We start from the raw sequence: 18,472 nt of genomic DNA, 5'->3' as shown, positions 1-18,472 counted from the left end.
TCTGTCCCCGGGAGTGTCCTAGTACTTGGAGAAAGTGCTGGCCTATAGTGGGCCAGTCATGACTGCCTTTGGAAGACACAGGTGCAGTGTGGAAAAGTGTCTAGCAGAGAGGGAGATTCATCACAGTAAGAGATCTTGGGTAGGTGAGTGGGGTGGGGGCCCAGTGGACAAGGCAGGATAACGTTCCATCTACAGAAAAGAGAGGAGGGCATGCTAAGGGCCACCGGTGCCAGGACATGGCTAGCTGTGGGGGGGAAGCAAGTAGAAGTTCTCTTCTTAGATGGCTGAAGTTCCAGGACCTCGGAGTGGAAGGCAGGATCCCAGAATGGAGGAGAAAGGTTCTGGAACAGAGAAGATGGGAATAGGGCCTGGGAGGCTAATTGGCCACCCCAAGCAACAGAGGGCTGAAACTGGACTCAGGGCTTTGTGACCTTTCAGTTTTTCTCCCTGTGAGTCTAGAAAGGGTAGAACAGGCCCAGGAGGCAGGTGGCAAGAGACCTCTCTGCCCTTGCCCATGCCTAGAGCCCCAGGGATGTCTCTGAAGGGCTCTCTAAAGTCTCACTGGCTGGAAACTCACCGTGGGAGGCCTTGGTGCCACTGCAGTCTCCTGTGGGGCGTGGAGCTAAGAGACCCCTCCCTGGGTGCCTGTTCTGCTCTGTCACCCCCAACATCCCCATGCTCTGCAGAAACTCCTATTCGGACCACATGGATTAATTTATCTCTCAATCCACAGTTAAATGAATGAGCGAGGGGATCCCTGGGTGGCGCAGCAGTTTAGCGCCTGCCTTTGGCCTAGGGCGCGATTCTGGAGACCCGGGATCGAATCCCACATCGGGCTCCCGGTGCATGGAGCCTGCTTCTCCCTCTGCTTGTGTCTCTGCCTCTCTCTCTCTCTCTCTCTCTCTCTCTGTGACTATCATAAATAAATAAATTTTTTAAAAATTTTAAAAAAATAAATGAACGAGCGAATGAACGAATGATCGACAGCTCCCTTCATCTGCACAAGTGACAAACCCGCTGCCGCATCACCCCCTGGGGCATCAAACAATATTTATGGCCAGGTCTGCGGACAGCCTGATGTGCCCACCCTCCACATCCACACATGCACAAAACTCAGCCTTGGGCAAGGGGCAGGGCTCCAGGGCTATGGGCCATGAGCGGATATAAGTTCCATCTCTGTCTAAGAAATGGATCAAGGGGAGGAACCCCCACCCTGAGATCTTTAGCAATACCTTGACCTAAATCTTTCCCCTGAGTGAGCCTCCCAACACACAGTAGGTGCTCAAACAATGATCTTATTCCAGTCTCGTGGGGCCTAACAATGGGGGAGACTGGGCCAGCCCCACATTCTGTGGTTGAGGTCACAGGGGATGGACAACAGGTCACTTGGTGTGGGCGTCTGCTCTGGCAGTCCCTCGCCCTCTTTGGGTCTCCATTTCTCCACCTGCAAAATGGACAGAACTCTAGGAACCTTCCATCATCTAGAATCCTGAAATAGTTTTAATATGTGGCACACACATTCATAGTTTAAGTGGGGTAGACTTTGCCCCATTTCTCAGAGTAAGGGGCTGAAGCTCAGAGAGGTGAAGCTGCTTGCCTCGAGACACACAGGGGGATGGCCGCATGTGAATTCAGGCTAACCTGGTTCATGCCCAGCCCAGCATTTCCCGGATCCTTGGCCCAGGGCATCTCCGCCCCCTCAGGGGAACCCGGGCAGGCCTGTGCCACTCCTAAAGGACTTCATGCCTTTGGAGAGAAACTGAGGCCCACTCATAGGACTTCTCAGTCTGGGCTCAGATGCTGTTTGGCCATGTACAACGTCCGTGGCCCATCTCTCAAGCCCTCCTCCACCGCCTGGCCAGGACATTTTGAGAATTAAATGAGATAATGTTCGGGAAAGCACTGAGCACAGCGCCTGGCACCAGAAGACACTGGGTAAACAGTCATTTTCATTATTATTTTTGGGTGCCAAGTCTCAGTGAAACGTCATGCCACTTCCTGAGAAATAAAGGCACCCAGTAACACCATGGGCTGCTGCTTCCAGCACCACGGCAGGCGTTTTGCTAAAGCCCCTCCAGATATCCTGAGGGCCACCAGAAACCAAGGGAGGGGGCCAAGGACACCCAGGCTCTCCAGGCCACGAGGCATCGGGCCAGGACATTGCAGCGGTTCGTCCATGCCCTGGCCATCTCCACAGGGACACCGGCTAATGGTCCGCCATGGCGAGTAGGGAGGGAGAGTGACAGGACTAAAATGCAGCCCCCTCTCTCTCCGGGGACTTCAAGCTCTCAGGGAAAACCGGACCCCTGAGAAGCCCTCCCCTGGGGCTCGGCCGCAGCCTGGGCTGTCAGAGCCACGATGGGCTGCCCCACAGCCTCTCCCAGCCTCAATTCTGGCATCTGTGAAATGAGGCAGCTGCTTTCCATCCCTGGGGTTAGCCTTGAGGAGCCCCTGGGCTGAGAAAGGGCTCCCCATGTGGCAGGAGCACTCCCCCTGACTCCCAGAGCCCTCAACCTGGGGGCAGGACGAAGGTCAGGAATATAACCTCTTGGCAGGAGCTGGCAGCGGCAGGAAAACCTACAAGAAGGTGTTCTGACGTGGAAAGCTGCTCCACCTAACTCCAGAACAAGCAAAAGATAAACGGAGCATCTGAAGTGGAAGCCCCGCTCCTCATGTCCAAGACTGGCAGGGTCTGGGTGATAGGTGACACCGGTGGCCATGGGCACGGGGGGGGGGGGGGGGGGAAGGCGCACCTAACTCTGCTGAGAGGTGGGCGCAGTGGGATGACCGGTGGAGGGCCCAGCACCAACTGTTCTCAAAGTCACGGAGACACGGGCCCTCTCTGGAACTTTCTGCTTGGACAACCCAGGCATAAGGACCTAGGTACCTGGGTATTTGGTTGGGTGGAGACAGACGTGCATCAGAATGAAGCAGGCTAACTGAAGGGAAAATCAGCCTCATGTGGGAAATGCCAGTTAGATTTCCAAACCATTTCACTGATTGATATACTAACAAAGGGTGTCATCTTCCATGCCCACCCAATATGCAGGCTGCGTGTCTCCCTTCATTGTTCCCAACAGCCTGATGGGAGGGAGGACCATGAATATCCCCATTTTTCAGATGGACAAACTGAGACACAGAATGGTCGAATAAAATTCATCCATGGACACACGGCTGGGATGTAGCAGAGACAAAGCATGTAACCCCAATGCTCTCTGTCTCCAAAGTACACTGCTAAAAGAGAGTATTTTTCTTAAAGAAAAAATAAAATGTTAAGATACAGGACAGCAAACCCCAGTTGACGGTGTGCAGCGGGTCAAACAAATGACAGCCCCCATCAAAAACGTGTCCACTTAGAACCTGTGAATGTGACCTTCTTTAGATAATTTTTGCAAATATAGTTAAATTACGGATCCGGAAATGAGATCATTCTAGATTAGGATGGGCCCTAAATCCAATGACAAGTGTCTCTAGAAAAGAAGACATGACAAGACCAGACACAGGCAGAGATTGGAGGGATGTGTCGATAAGGCAAAGAACACCGAGGTTTGCCAGCAGCTCCAGAAGCCGGGAGAGACATGGAACATTTCTCCCTCAGAGGCTCCAGAAGGAAGCAACTCGGCTGACATCTTGATTTCAGACTTCTGGCCTCCAGAATTGGGATATAATAAACCTGTGTCATTTTAAGCTGCTCTGCTTTGTGGTAATTTGTTATGGCAGCCATGGGAAACTAATACTGGGTGCAATTTGCTCCCCACTGTCCCTGCGTCCATTTTCTTTTCTGGACGTGGCTGACTGTCCCCCCGGACCGCTGCCCCTATGCTCCTTCCACAGCTCCAGTGTGATTCCAAGTATACAGATTCAGTCAACCCATTTTCCCTACTGTTCCCATTTCACAGATAAGGAAACTGAGACCACCAGCTTGGGTCATAGTTCCAGAGGACCCTTGGAGCCCACTGGGCCACAGCTAGTCCTGTGACTATCAGGAAGGCAGCCAGGTCAGGACAGGGCCCAAAGCCTGGTCACTTGGCCCTGGAGCTTCAGGGCTCAGACACTCTGCTCCAGGACAAGGGCCAGGCCCCATGGGTACCTGTGAGGCTGTGGCTGGCAGGGCCAGCAGAGGAAAGGAAGAGGGCTGCCAGGGTGTCCTCATCACACAGCCCCTAGGGAGGGGTGAGACCACTCTACAGCTTCCCCATGGACTGCTGGGGCACCCCTTCTAGTGGTCCTGAAGGCTCCCAGGGCCCAACAGGGGGCCTGGCCGCCCCAGGCAGGCAGGTGCTGCCGACAGCTTGAAGCTCAGCAGGCCAAGAAAATGGGCATAGCTGAGCCTCCGGCCCGAATGGCAAAGGGCGGGGGAGCAGAGAAAGAGAGGGCTGCCCTGTGCCCTGCCCTGCCGTGACCGCAATGCCGAAGCCAAAAGGGGATGAAGAAGTGGAGGCCTAGATGCAGGCACAATATTCCTGTCCATTCTGTGAATGAGGAAACTGAGTCTTGGGGTGGAAGAACAGCAAGGGTGATCCACACCTCTCTTAGACTCAGACTCAGACTAGCAGATCCTCTCCAGCAGGCGCCCTCAGGAACAAGGCAGCCACTCTCCTTCAGATTCGGCTCAAACCAGGTGACAGGAAGGACAGGGCTGGCCCAGCAGGTGGTGGACCCTGAGATGGACAAGCTCAGAGATGACTCGGCAGGGCGGGGCAGGGTGGGGGTACCAGTTTCCAGAACAGAGGCCCTTCCCCCCAACCCCAAACCCCATAGTACTGTGAAGAAGCCCATGATGGCAGGGAGCACCTTCCCCGTGATGCTCAGGCTGTGCTGAGTGAGAGCTGGGTTGATGCAGAGGGGGTGGGATCCGGCCCTGGGGCTGCACCATTGGGAAGACTGCAAAACGCAGATCCCAGGCTCTGCCCCAGATCCTCCAAACCAGAATTTCTGGGGATGGAGCCAGGAGATCTGGATTCTCCCAATGCTCCCAGAGAGTTCTGAAGAAGGAGGTACCCCATTGAGGATTCGGCACCTCTTCCAGGGCTCAAATGCGCCAATTCTGCAATTCTAGGTTCTGTCTCAAAGAGGCTACAACTTCACAACTCAAAGAATCCATGACCTGTGCACTTGGGTGGCTCTGTACATTCAAAGACTCCACAGCTAAGATCTGGAGACTCTGTGACTCAGCCCTCAACCCAGTGCCCATCAAAGGAGAGAGGACGACGTCCCTGGGTCTGGAGCACCAGGGCACCAGCAGGGACAGGAGGCGTGTTTATATAACTACATTCCCGAGTTTGCGTAAGCACTCAGACAATCCAGAAAGTTCTCTAATAATGGTCCCATCAAGAACATAAAGCTTTGGGGCGGGATGAGGTGGAGACAGTGTTTGAGGAGGAGCAGCTCACTTTCCCCCCTTACGCTGGTTTCATACTTTACCACGAGCATATAACACTCAGGTAGTTAAAAACTAGAATTGAGTAATGCAAAAATATGACGCAGTCGATGCTGACTTCCGTGTTCGTTCACTTATTCTTTTCATCCCCTTCCACCTCCCAGACGTTGGCCACCAACACAGGTACAGGGCACAGCACCCGACTCAGGAGCCAGGGGTGGCAAGCATGAATGGCACCCGCACTCCGACTGGCCGGAGCCTGTGCGCTACCATCCTGCCCCGCTCTGAGACCTGTCGGAGAGGTGCAGGCAGGGGCCGGCAGAAGAGATGCCAGCAGCTGGTCCAAGGGTGTCGTGTTGAGGGGGTTCCCAGGTCCTGTCCGTGCCCTGCCTCCACAAGGCCACAGCCAAGGCCTCAGGGAAGCCCTGCACCCTGGGCACCCCCAACGGCACATCTGCCTCTGGATGTAAGGTGACCCAGGTGACCCAGACAGCCCCGTGCTCTCCGGGCCTCGCCGAGTACTAGTCCCGGGAAGGGACAGGGCCAGCTCCCCTCAGGCCTCTCCGGTCCTCCTCAGGCCCCCCACGGGCCTGGTCTTGGCCTGGAACCAAGAGACCAGAGGCGGAGGGTCGGGGGCAGGAGGGAGGCGGCCGCTACCACCCAGAACTGGCAGCTGCTGGCAGTGATTTATTTTTGCTTTAAGTGCCGGAGAATTGCAGGGCTGGAGCAGCCAGCTCAGGGGGCTCAGGCTGCAGCTGGGAGGAGAGGGAGGTGGGCAGGAGGTGCGGGCTGCCCAGCCCCTCCCTGACCTCTCTTGTCCTCGGCCTCTGAGCCTCCCCATTACACACACACACACACACACACACACACACACACACAGCTCTCTACCCGCTCCCTCCTCCTGGCCCCAGTTCTCCTAAGTGAGTCTCCAAACAGCTGCAAGGAGCTCTTGGGGGACAGTCTCGACCACTACCCCTCCCCCACCTTGCTTCCAAGTCGCTGTAGCACCTCCAGCTGGAGTCCTCTCTCTCTGGGCATCAGCCTGCCCGCTCCCACGGGTGGAATGTCAGGTCGCCCCCTTTGCCTAGGACACCCACTTGCAGAGCAGGGGCGGGTCAGAGGTGGAGGACAGTCACAGACACTCTGGCGAGAGCTCTGAGACACATTCCCTTTTCTGCCCCAGAGGAGAGCCTCCAGAGCCAGTGCCCCGCCCTGGCACATCTGGCCAAACAGCCTGGCCCCCCCACCTCCCCACCCCCACCCCACCCCACCGCCACCCCCCTGCTGAAGCTCAGCAGCCCTGGCCAAGGCCCACCACCTTGTAACCTGTCCACTCATCCACAGAAGAGCTGTAAGGCCGAGCTTGTCAGAAGTGACGGGATGATCCCGGGGAATGGAAGGGGCTGTGCTTTGCCAAGTAGAACGCTTGTAGGTTCTTTTTACAACTGGGAAGCTGCTAAAGTTGATAATGGCAAATCTTGAAACAAAAAAATTTTAAAACCTGGGTGTTATACTCAAGAACAGAGACTGGGCAAAGGAGGTGAAACACACTGACAAAACATGAATGGCCAATGGGCATGTGAAAATGCTTAACTGGGCAAGAAATGGAGACACTGTTCCCTCCACCACCCGAACCCCTGTATCCCGGCACCCCCACATTTTATTGAAGGAAAGCAGAGATTTACCAACGAGAAGAGAAGCGCTGAGGACTGAAGGGCCCTGACTCTCTGCACCTCAGTTTGCTTATATCTACAATGAGAATGGCTCCTGCCCCCCTCCCAGGGTTGGGGTGGGAGATATCCTAAGCTGGAAGCAGGCCAAGGGGCAGGGATGTGGCAAGGTTCAGAGCTCGAAGCAGGTGAGGTCAGGCAAAAAGAGCTCAGAGTCGGGGCCTGAAATAAATGCCAACTCCCTCCTTCTCACATAGACAGATGGCAGACCAAGGGCTCAGAGGAAAGGTCTAAAAGCTGGCTCTGCCCCCCATGAGCCCCACAATTCCAGGATAGTGATGTCATCTCTCTGAGGCCTGGTTTTTCTCATCTGCAGAATGGGACAGTAATTCTGGCTACCGCTGCTATGAAGCCCTGACCAGATATCAAGGACCATGCATGGATGACCCTACCCACCCATTCCCCACGTGTTTGCTGAGCACCGCTGTAGGCACTGAGGACACAGCTGTGAACAAACTGGACCAAAACCTCTGCACTTCAGGAGCTTCCATTCCAGCAGGGGAGACAGGCAATACACAAGATAAGCAAATTAAACATCATGAGGCAGCTGGCTTTACATTCTACAGTGGAAAAAAAGCAGGAGAGGGACCCTGGGGAAAGGTATGGCCATGGTATGATCCAGGAGCGGCCTCACAGAGGAAGTGGCATTTGGACAAGACTTGAAGGTGGTGAGGGAGGAAGCTGTGTGGACATCGGGGGAGGAGTGTTTTGAGCAGAGGGAGCAGCAAGTGCAAAGGCCCGGGGGGCAGGAGGAGGCCACCTATGTTGGAGACACAGCAAGGACAGAGGCAGGAAGGCAGCAGTAGAAAGAGAGGGCAGTCGTGGAGACCAGATTGTGTGGGGCCCTGTGGACCACAGTGAGGACTGTGGCTTTTACTCTGAGTTGGGGCAGGAAAGAAAAGGACCCCAGGAAGATCCTGAGCCCAAGGCTGAGATGAAAGGACACAGACTATGTCAGGTACACAGTAGGTGTTTAAGCAGCCATGCCACTCTGAAGGCTTTATTTTGTGCTCCCTGGGCCCTCTCCAAGCCTGAGTCCTCCAGAGAGATCCAGACCTCAGTCCAAGATGATTGAGAGGGACAGGTCCCCAGCAGGAGCCAAGAGGCTGGGCCCACTGATCCTAGGACAGCATTAAGGCACAGCCAGGGCAGACCTGCTCCCTGGGAGCGATGAGAGAGGGGCTCCTGTTCCTATCTGGCCATGCAGACAGTACTCCATCTGGTGTGGAGGACTGAAAGCCATTAGGGGGCTGGCCCAGGGGTCCCCAAGGTGTCCTCAGCTTCATGCTGCCTCTGCAGGTGCCACTCAAGCACCTGCGCAGGAAGACCTGAGTTGTGGCACATCAGTGGGGGTGGATGGAGAGAAGGGAGGAGGGGTACAGAGAACACAGTGGGAACAGGAGGCCTGCATCTGAGGCCGTCTCCTTCTGCGGCCTTCCATGGGCCTCAGTTTCCCCACGTGTCCCAGGGAAAGCTGCCCTGGAATGACAGATTTCAAGGCTCTAGCACCACAAATGCTCACATTCCCCTCCTTCATGGGTTCCCTTTCCAAGCCGCCATTTCTATACAGATCCCCCTCCATCCAGAAGCTCCCTCTTCTACTCTCCCCTCACAGGTGTTCTCAGGGGCCTCCCCAGCAGAGGCTTTGATCCCACTTCACAGATGACAGGCTAAATAGTAAGAGAAGTGACTCAGCCACAGTCACACCACAGGCCTCACTCGCCTTGGCCATCTGCCCCAGAGCCTCCTCCCAAACAGTGAGATGCTCCAGGGAAGGGGCTGGGTCTCCACCTATTCCACCGCAGTTTATTAAGCACCTTCTGTATGCCAGACACAGCACATGGTGCCAGGGTCTCTGCCCCCAGAGCTGGCAGCCTGCCATAGATCACAGCACCCCACAGAGGAAGGAGCCCCCATCGACGCTTCCACGGCCACACAGAGCGGCCCAGACACAGGCCCACCAAACATCTCCTGAGCACTGACGGCAGGCCCAGGCCTTCGCGAGGGGCACATGGCAGGGCACTCGGAGGGCACTCAGGCACAGCACGGCCGGCCTGGCACACAAAGGCAGCCGGGCCGAGTGTCTGCGGCATGAAGGAAGGTGCGGCTCTGGCCCTGGGATGGCACCCAGGGCTTGGCATCGGAGGGACACAGGTTCCAGTCCTCCCAGGGCCTCCCTGTGCCTCAGATCTCCTGTCTGTACAATGGAGCTAGTGCCACCCTCCGTACTGGCAGACCATTAGGAAATTAAATCAGGTGGCGGAGTGCTGGGCCCTCAGCCAGTGCCCAGTGAGGGCTCCAGCCCTGCCTGCGGCCCCAGCTCCTCTGGAAAATCCGCCTGCCTCAGCCTGGCACCCCACCATGCCACCCCCACCCCCACGGCTCCTCTGAAGCCTCCAACCTCCCTGCCCTGCCCGCGGCCCAGTTTCCAGCCGGCTGTCTTTCTTTCATCTTCGGCCTTGGCTGTCTTCCTATCACGCAGCCAATTCCCCTGGTGCAGCCAGCTCGTGAGAAGGAGCCCACGCCCACCACACCTTCGAGTGGCCGGCCCAGCCTCCACCCCTCCTGCTGCCCCTGCGCTGCCTCCCTCTCGGCCTCTTTTCCCTGCCAGCCGGTGGCAGGGCTCCAGCTGCAGGCCCCAGGGGAGGGGCAGGTGTGCCCATGTGTCACTCACAGCAAAGCCCTGGAGGGGGGCCCAGCAGCACATACCAGGTGCACCTGTCAGAAGGCAGGCCCGGCCCAGAGCCAGGCCTGGGAGCAGCGAGAGAAGGGTGGACATCAGGTGGGCTCTGGGGGGCACCAGCAGCCCGCAGCCCTGGGGCTCGGCAAGGGCCACAGAGGTTGCCGGGAGTGACGACACACTTGCTTCTGCCCCAGGCGTGTGCCAAGGCATCCAGGTGCCATGCCCGGTGCCACCGACTGTGGCCCGGGGCACTGGAGGGCTGGCTGGCCCAGAGGAAAGTGCCCGCAATCAGAGTCCGCCCCAGCACCGCATAACCGCAGGGCGATGCTGATGTTATTACTATTACTCCTCTCATCGCTGCTGTCAGTACCAGTCCCCTGCTTCAGGGCCACCACTACCACCTTGGTTTGCTTCAGGAAAGCTGTGGCCCCAGGACAAGAAGCCTGACAGGGGCAGCCTCCCTGGCTCGGGAAGACCAAGGTGGAGGAGTCTGCTCAAATCCCTGACTCGCTGTCTGGCTTTGGGCAAGATCTTGCCCCTCTCTGGGCATATCCTTCTCCCAGCACAGCACAGCTCACTGAACATCCCTCCTCCACCAGGCACCGACCTGCACCTTCCTGAGCAACTGGAAGCCGTATGGCAGTCTGGTGTGGCATGTGGGCATGGTGGGGAGGAGGCTCCAGGGAAAGGCCAATAAAGTCAGAGCTGTGCCAACCCCTAGCCTTTACACAGTACCCTCTATATGCATTCAGTGGTGCACCAGGGGAGAAGGGGGGTCCTTCCTGTTGTCTGGCACACCAGTGCACCCGATGCCATCCCCAGGAATGCGCAAGCAGCTCTCTCCTCCCGAAGGAGTCTTGGCCCCACCTGAAGGGAGCCCTTCCAAGGTCCCCTTCTTGGAGATGCCAACCTCTGGTCCCCTGGCTGTAGGGAAGGGCCACCAGAAAGCTGAGGGCAGACTGCCGAGGATTCTCTTTGGGGTCCCAGCGGGAGGAGGGGGGTGATCTTCTCAGAACAGAGGAGAGTGCATTCTACAAAAAAAGACCATAGGCCTCCAGTGGCCCCAGGGCAGGGAATTCCTCCCTGACCCTCTCTGACCCTCTCTGGCTACCTGGCAGCGGCCCAGGGAGGAGGCCACATCCTGGGGTCACAAAGGAGCAACCTAGCACAAAGTGAGCTTGGAGTCTGAGGCAAGGTAGCGGGAATGGCCGTCCTTCGGAACCTAAGGGAGGAGTGAGGGGTAGGCCGGAGGCTAACGCCTTCTGGGTTCTACCTTCGAGGAGGCGGCTGCTGCTTTCAGCGGTGAGTGGGCGCCTCCACGCTCCTGGGAGACAGAGCCTGTGAACCTGGGTTCCGGGTGATAGGTATGGGGGACAGGAGGTGCCCAGCACTTTGTCCCAGGGCTCCCATCTGGGCACAGGGAGCACAGGATAAAGTAGAAACCGTCATGGGCCGCACTGTGCTCCTAGATGGGTACACCCCCTAGGAAATGGGAAACAGGATGGCTCCAACTCCCAGCCAGTCCAAGCTCTGAGGAGGGAGGAGAACCTCCCAGAACAGAAGACCACATCCAAAGAAACACTTTCCTGTGACCTCCCATGCCAAACACAGGTTTTAAAATATTCACATGACTGGTGCACACTCAAACAGAACAGGCAGCACAGACATGCGCTCCGGCCTCAACTCACATCCGAAGCGCCCCCACCGCCCCCGGCAGCTCCCCACCCCAGGTGTCACTCCACAGAGCCCCCTGGTTCCTACCCAGGTTCCTCATAGGGCACCCAGAGCAGAGCTGAGCACATAGGGAGGATTCCTATCCTGAAACCCCGGGGGGCTTCTCAGCTGAGGGGTCATCCTTTCCGGGTCAAGACTGACTTCTAAAACCAAAAAGGTGCGGCTGGAGTTGCCCACTCGCTGGCTAGCAGAAAACACCATTTCCAGAATGTTTTTTACTCCATTAAAGCGCAGGAGGTGGGAAAGAGAAAGGACTCCAAGGACCCCGAGGTCTGGGGCCTGAGGGCATCTTCAGGCCGCTCCTAGACTGTGTCCCCCTCTGCACCCCCACTCCCATCCCGGGGTCTCCGGGAAGGTCACGCCTAGGACTGATGCCGCACGCGAAAGTGCCTCCCCACGCTCCCTCCCGAGCCCCCGTGTGCGAGTCGGCCAGAGGGGGGCCAGGGTGCCTCAAAGTTTCCCGGAGCGCCCCCAGGACGAAGGTTAGCAAGGAACAAAGTTCCCTGGTGGCATTAGCCGGAGACATGGCAGGGGAAGAAAAGCTCGCAGTCAGCATTTCCTCCGATGGCTCACCAAGGGAGGAAAAAAAAAAAAAAAGGGAGGAAGAAAAAAACCCTCGCGCCCCACCTTCCCTGTTGCAGCACCACCTCGTGCTCGCTCCGGGCCGGGAGAGGCCTCCGGGGAGCTGGAGTCGGGCCCCGGGGGTCGGGCGCCCGGCGGCCGCGCACTTACCTGGGTCAGTGCCCCGGGCGCGGCGCGCTCCGCGTCCTCCGAGCTCCGGGCGGCCGTTCCTGGCCCTGGCAGCCGCCGCGCTGGCTGCATCGCGGCCGCTGCCTCAGGGCAGCCCCCGGGGGCGCTCCATGCCGAGGCGCGCGTGGGTCAGGGGCGCCGATCCCCCCAGGTCAGCCGCGGGTCGGGGGCGCGCGCCTGGACGGCGCCCCCGGCCGCGGGGCGCTCGCTCTGGGCGGCGCGGCGGGCGGCCGTCCCCCGGTCCGGCTGGGAGCGCGGCCGGCCCACCCCCTCCCCCGCCGGCTGTTACCTGATCCCGGGCAGGGCCGGGCGCGCTCCCCTCTACGCCCCGGCGCCCCGCGCCTCCCCGCCCCTCCGGCCGCGCCAGCCCCTCGCCCCCGGCTACCGTTCCCAGGGAGGCGGTGGCAGCGGCAAGGCCCGGGGAAGGCGGGGAGAGAGGAATGGAGGGCGAGGAGGCGGCTGGAGGCAGAAGCTCGGCGCGCACCCAGCTCCGCGCCCGCTGCCACCCGAGCCCGGCTCGGCAACTCCTCTAACTCTCCGCCGAGAGCACGCCCGCCCCGCGTCGCACCGCCGCTGCCCCCGCCCACCCGGGTCCTAGCCGGGCACAGAGCGCCCCCAGCCCCGGGCGGCCCCCGACACACACACCGCCAGCCACTTGCGCAACGGGGCGCGCGCGCGCACACACAGACACACACACAGAGGCATGTCCTCCAGGGACACGCGCACACACAGGTGCATGGCCGGCGCACACACAGGCAGGGAAATCTTGCACACACGCGGGCACACGGCGGGTACAGCAGCTCAGGCGTCGGCATGCAAGCACGCAAAACACACGCCCTGACATGCATGATGGTGCAGGTGCACAGGTGCATCCACACTCAGACGTGTGAGTGCAGAGTGGTATCTGCACGTGTGCATATGTGCACACAGATCCGGGCTTGTACATCATTCCCATGGAATCCTTTCTCTTTGCACCCCAGACATGCACACTCGTATACATACATCATTTCCCCCTCTGTCATAGCATCTCTCCTCCCCATCTTGTGGTGTTTGGCTTCTCTCATCTCCTGCTTTCTCCTCAGTGCTCCTCCCCCCTACTCTCTTTCTCTTTCTCTCTCTCTCTTTCTCTTTCTCTCTCTCTCTTTCTCTCTCTCTGCTGACTTGACCCCCATGTGACCCTCTTCTCTAGCCACCCCTGCAAGGCTCAGGCTTTCTTCCTAGCCTGTCCCCACTCGCCCTACCCTCCCAGCCTCCTGGGGCCTATTGTCTGAGCTTCAGATCTCTCAGCCTCCCGCCAGGCCCAGGCCTTTCATCCTGGCAGACAGACCTGCCCAGCTGGGCCTTGGCCCAGGAAGACCCCATTTTATCACCAGTCTGACCCCTTGCTCAGCCTTGGGGCCACAGAATTGGGCCAAGGAGGCAGGTCTGTGCCCAGAGCACAAGCCTCAAAGGGCTCCCTGGCCCCTTTGGCTTCCAGCTTCCCCTTTAATGTGAAATATAATTATGTGTCTGCACAGCAGGGCGACTGGCTGCAGGATTCTAACCAAGGAGGATGGCTCTCTGGCCACCGCCCAGATTGCTGGCGGCTCAGACAGAGAGGTCTGCAGGCCCCACCAGCCCTAGGCTCCCAGCCCCAGGCTCCGGGCCCCTGGCAGCTGGTAGGTACCACCTGGCCCAAGCCACCCAGAGAACTCACTCACCTCAGGCCGTCCAGGGTTTGAATTCCACCAATCCCATTGACCAGCTGTGGAGGCCGGTCATTTCACTTCTCTGGGCCTCCCTATCCTCACATCGTCAAATGCGAAGAGTAACAATTCCTACCTCTTGGAGCTGCAGTGAGGATTAAATGGATAGGAAGCATACCTAAGGCACTTAGTACAGCTTCTGGCTGGGGAACAGCTACACTGGTTGCACACTCGAGATGCCTGAGGCTCTCTTTGCTGAGGACCCCGCTGGGATTATTTCTGCATCACTACAATGAGCGGGCTACATCCGCTCACTGGCCCCAATTTACAGGTAAAGAAGCTGAGACACAGAGCTGTTGAAGGTAGAGCCAGGACTCAGAGCCAGGCCTGTCCCCAGAACAAGAGCCCTTGTCCCCTCTCCTAGACAGCTGCTAAGGGCTGCAGTGGAGAGAAGGGGCATCGCAGGAGATCCCAGCCCTACACCCCACTCTGCCCCTGACTCGTACACAGTGTCCTGGTTTCTGTTTCCTCCTCAGAGACCAGTCTCCCAGAGGACCAAAAACTCTCAGGAAACTTCCTCCTTCTCCCTGGAAGTGACCCAGCTTCCCACTGTCCCCTGCCCAGTTTCACCGAAGATAGAGGCCACAGTTCCACCCCAGGAGGAATGGGCCCCAAGGCACTCCTCCCAGGAGGCTCCTCCGTGGGTCACTAAGGGAGCCAGGATGCCCCTCAACTGGAAGACAGTCCCAGCAAAAGGTCTTGGCGAGGGACTGGACCGGAACACCTTGGGGGCATCTCTGTGTCTAGGATTCTGACAGTTCCTGGGACAAGGGTTACCAGCAGGGCATCCTCAATCCTAGAATGCTCCCTACCCACCTAGATGTTCATCAAGCAGGGTCTTGTCCCTGGGCCTCAAGCTTTCCCAAGAGCCGCTATCGGAGCGATTTCACAGAGACAGCAAGTGTCTTTTGCCCAGGATCGTCCAGGAAAGAATGTCCAGCAAAGGCGAAAGCCTGACCCCCCAGGCCACTGCTTTTGGGGTCTATATCGCACCCTCCCCACCAACCTCCTGGAATGGAATTCAGTTCTCAATCATATCCTAGAAGCAGCTGTCCTGCACCTGACACCCAGGCATTTGCTGGGCAATGTGGGGCAGCAGCCTCCCTAGGGCACATACAACCATGATCCAGGTGCAGGGACTGAGGCACAGAGGAACAGGGGTGCGGGGGAGTGTCTCTCCAACCAGCTCCCACACCTGCCCCAGAGCTTCCTTCTGTATGAGCAGAGCGGCTCCTAGCCCTAGGAGGCACCGCCCCCTGTAGCTGAGGGGGGGGTGGGTATTGGGGGGGGGTGTGGATCATGCCATGCCTCCCTCTAGTGTTGAAGGGAGCCAGGCAGAGCTGCGGAGCGGTACTCTGGACTCCTCCCTTGCTGAGGTCTTTATCAAATCACCCCCTTTCAAGTGGCCATGAGAGAAGCCAATGAGACGAATGGAGACTGGTGCCCCGCACACAGTAGGAGTTCTAGCAGTGTGCATAACACCCTGTGCGTGTGCCCTGCTTGCCTTATTCTGAAGGTCCGTGTTTCCAATGGGTGGGGCAGCCCCTGCCAGCCCTGGGCGTGCCACATAGTAACTGCTCAACAAATATTTGCTTATCTGGGCATCCGAGGAGCCACAGGCCAGGAGGCCCAAGAGACCCTTGGCCCATTTGGAATCACTCCTTCATTTGACGAAAGTGAGGCGCACAGAGGCGAGGTTGATTCTGAGGCCATAGAGCTGTGGGAGGGGTGGTGGCAGCAGGAGGCCCCCCACTGGCTGGGTTTTACTGGTCTGAGTGGGCAGCAGGCTCAGAACTGCCAGCTCTTGTAATATTCACGTCTTAATATAACAACGTTGATGCATTTGCGTCAGGCATAAATTGATCATTGATTGAGATGTGAAAACCAGACTGTCCCTCAGCAGTGCAGCTGCACCAGTGCTCCCCAGAATCCTCTGAGCATCTCTGCCTCTTGAGGGCTGCCTCCTCCCAGGAGCCTGCCCAGCTTTCTCCTATTACACCTAGACCTCTGCCCTGCCCCAACCCTCAAGTCCAGGGACCCTTGAAACGTGAAATGGACATACTGCATGCACAGTTTAAGCCTTTCCGGGGCAACTGTGAGGACAGAGGCCCAGAGGCCCAGGACCTGCCACCTTCATCTCACCCACACCCCTCAGCCTCCTTGTTCCAGACAAGGTCTGCCTGGCATGTTCATAGCCCAGGGCCTGGCACAGAGTGGGTATGCAGTAAATGTCTGCAAAATGAGAATGAATGGACAAGGATGGAGAGACCCAGATGATCACAGGCTGGCTTTCAGCAGTAAGCCTTGCCTCCTCCTCCAGGTAGGTGGCCAGGGTCCGGGGCTCCTCCTGCCTCTCACTCCAACCTCTGAGAAGGGTGAGAGACCCGGGCCCAGCAGGTCTAGGATCTGCATTTCTTATGGGATAGATAAGGCCCTGGCTGGAGGTCAAGAGCCACAAGATTGCATTCTGATGGAGCCAACAGAGAAGGAGAGGCCTCCGACCACCTAGGCAGTGAGCAGCAGGGCAGGACCAGGACCTGGGAGTCCTGCCTTCAGCTCAGTCTCTTCCCTCAGTGCCAGTTTCCCTACGACATCACTGTACTAATGACAATGATGGTGACAATGGCTGCCACTGATTATACTCTTGGCATGTGCCATGCTTTGGGTTAAATGCCCATATGCATGGACATTTAACCCTAGTTGTGGGGCATATGGATGCCACCCCAGTCGGTGGATGCAGAAATGATGCCCAGATAAGTCAGAAGGAGGGACTGCCTGGGGTGGCCATGAGCTGCTCATGCTAGAGGTGTGTAGGCCAATGCTGGTGTCAGGGGTTCTGGGGAGGGGTGAAGGTGCCTGCCAGAGAGGTCGAGAAGTGACTGCCCTATGCCCTCACAGCCACACGGTCCTCCCAGTCCCCAGGCACCTGCAGGCCCTGGGCTGACCCTGCAGCATTGATTTGAGGAAAACAGAACTTCAGGAACGGATGGCAGCCCTGGAAACAGGACACTGAGTAGCTCCCACCCGTCAGGAAGCAGGCATTGATCCACTCAGCCTGGCTGACTTATTCCCCTCCTGCACAGGCTCTGATACTCGCCCTGGCCACCTCGGCCGGCCCCTCCCCTCCGCCTCCCATGGAGCTGCAGCTGTCAGGAGGATGCACTAATGAAGGCCAGGGAGATAGGGCCAGTGACTCTGGCCCTGCTCACCCAGCATCTTCTGGGCATGAGGCTGTTTGGGTCCTGGCCACGAGACTTTAGAGGCCTCCGTGGCCCACACCGTGGTCCACACCCACCCATGATTTGGGCCCCTCTCCTGGGAACCTTGCTCTTGGGGGACCCACCCACCCATGCCCCATATTCTCTTCCCCGTGCTTCTGGGAGGCTGGGACCATCCCCAGGGCCCAAGGGTAGCAAGGGACCTGGCCCTGGCTGGGAGCTTTACTATGATTGGTTGAGGACAGACATGTGATAGAAGTCAACCAATGAGAACTGGCCCTAGGATTTTGGCAGGATAAGCTGGAGAAAGAGCTCTACTTCCCAGGGGCTCCTTGGGATGACTTTGCCCGAAGTGGGTGAGCCACCTGAAAGGAGACCCACCCAGAGGAAAGCAGAGGTGAGATACTGACAGGGAAAAGATTCCAGACATGCCCCTTTGGGGCCCTTAGATCCACCCCTGGACTTCTGAGTTCTGAACTGTTTTTGAAATAATCCTTTTTCTAATTAGGGAGATTTTTGAAGTAGATTCTAATACTCCTCTCCATGCCCTCAAGGGGCTGCTAGTGGAGGTGGTGGGTTGAAAGATCAGCAATGCCTCCTAAATGTCCTCCAACTTTCTAACCCTCTTTCCTCATCTCTAGCGTGGGGTGCTTGAGAGCCACCTGATAGAAGCACGTGGGGGTTAGGCATGCAGGTGCAGGCCGCGTGTTTTCTCCCTCCCTTCCTGTTCACTGTCTCCCTTGCCTGAAAGGGATGGGAGGGCGGACGAGGCCTGCAGGCCCCAGTATGGCAAGAATAAAGGGCAATAAAGGGAGGGAGGGAAGTCGCTTCAGCCTCTCAGAATTAAAAATAGCTTCCTCCAAGGAGGCCTCCCTGCTGGGATAATCCGGCCAATTACTGGCCCCCTCCACCCTGGTGGGCTCAGCCTGCCTCTTCCCTATGTGCCCCCCCAACCATCACCATCCCCACGGGGCCATCACTTCCCACCCCCATGACCAGCCTCCTTGCCCTCAGCAAGGGAGCAGGGCCTGAGTCCTGGGAGTCCGTTTCCTATTCTCTGAGTAGGGCCTGACTCTGAAAATGAAAGAGATCTGTAGGGGCCGACAATGGAAAACTTATTGGCCACGACATACTGTCTCCCCTCGCCACCATATCACGGAAGGAATCAAGAGGCAGTAGAGGGTCTAGTACATGATCCTATTTATGTCAAAAAAAAAAAAAAAACCTACAGA

General features: G+C 57.8%; 1 protein-coding gene across 1 annotated transcript in view; it reads right to left on the bottom strand.

Annotated features, from left to right (window-relative positions):
• Window positions 1–12,527, bottom strand: part of KCNJ12 (potassium inwardly rectifying channel subfamily J member 12) — a 43,919-nt gene extending 31,392 nt beyond the window's left edge. The window contains exon 1 of the mRNA XM_041771594.1: window positions 12,260–12,527. The gene's annotated coding sequence lies outside the window, so the exon portion shown is untranslated. The remainder of the gene's footprint in view (window positions 1–12,259) is intronic.
• Between the last annotated feature and the right edge of the window lie 5,945 nt (window positions 12,528–18,472).

This window comes from Vulpes lagopus, chromosome 10, assembly GCF_018345385.1.
Source record: "Vulpes lagopus strain Blue_001 chromosome 10, ASM1834538v1, whole genome shotgun sequence".
NCBI classification, from domain to species: domain Eukaryota; kingdom Metazoa; phylum Chordata; class Mammalia; order Carnivora; family Canidae; genus Vulpes; species Vulpes lagopus.
The sequence above is the reverse complement of the archived record's forward strand: the minus strand, read 5'-3'. Positions and strand labels throughout refer to the sequence as shown.